This window comes from Octopus bimaculoides, chromosome 16, assembly GCF_001194135.2.
Source record: "Octopus bimaculoides isolate UCB-OBI-ISO-001 chromosome 16, ASM119413v2, whole genome shotgun sequence".
NCBI lineage: Eukaryota > Metazoa > Mollusca > Cephalopoda > Octopoda > Octopodidae > Octopus > Octopus bimaculoides.
Window position 1 is genome coordinate 32,359,690 of NC_068996.1, and position 994 is coordinate 32,360,683.

The following is a 994-nucleotide window of genomic DNA, read 5'->3' on the forward strand; positions in this document are numbered from 1 at the left end:
GATGAGCAAATGAATAGAAAAAAAGACAAATAGAAAATAGAAAAATAATCGGTGGGCTGATCTTTTTGTAGGGATACGAGAATGTATAAATAATAAGAAAATAAAGCAAGTACTTTAGTATAACTGGATTCGGCAACACACTGGTACCCCTAAAGAAAGATTAACCTACTAATTATTTTTCTAGTTTATTTATTTGCTCATCGAGGCCCTCTGCTTTCGTCTTCCCTCTTCTCTTCTTTTATTTTATGTATTTGTCTTCACTCTCATGAAGCTCTATGTACCAGATCGGATATGCTATAAAATATGAGCAATATTATTCTCATAATTTTCTTTGGCATCACCGACTGACATAGATAGCAGAATCGGCTGTTAGCAATGTTAATGTTTTGTATTAAAAAGAATAATAACCAATGGTAGTCAATTTTCTGCTTTATTTAAATTTGATTCCTGATACACTCTTGCTTATTTTGTTATTGCCTGTTTCCTATGAGCATAGTATGCTTGCATATCCATACCCAGGGTTAACATAGGTAATTTATACCGGTAGTAATATCCCTTAGATGATTAGTCCAACTGCTAACTCTACTTACCTATACATATATATGTGTGTGCGCGCGCGTGTGTGTGTGCGTGTATATATGGATAGATAAACAGATATATAATCCAAGAAAGTTAGGGGTTGTGAATCCAACCCACTAAGGGATAATATGTATCCAATATACTGCCGGAAGGATACCCAATTATTACTACACTAGTGATTGTCCTCTTTGTCGAAAAATAAACAGGTAAATTGACATAATACAATGTCTGCAAGGTGATGAGTACCACATATTCCCCTCCATTTTCTTATTGCTCTCTCTCTCTCTCTCTCTCTATATATATATATATATATATATATACGTATATATGTGTGTGTATACATATATGTATAGAATACATAAACAGATATATATATATATATATATGTATATATATACAAATTTATTTATATATA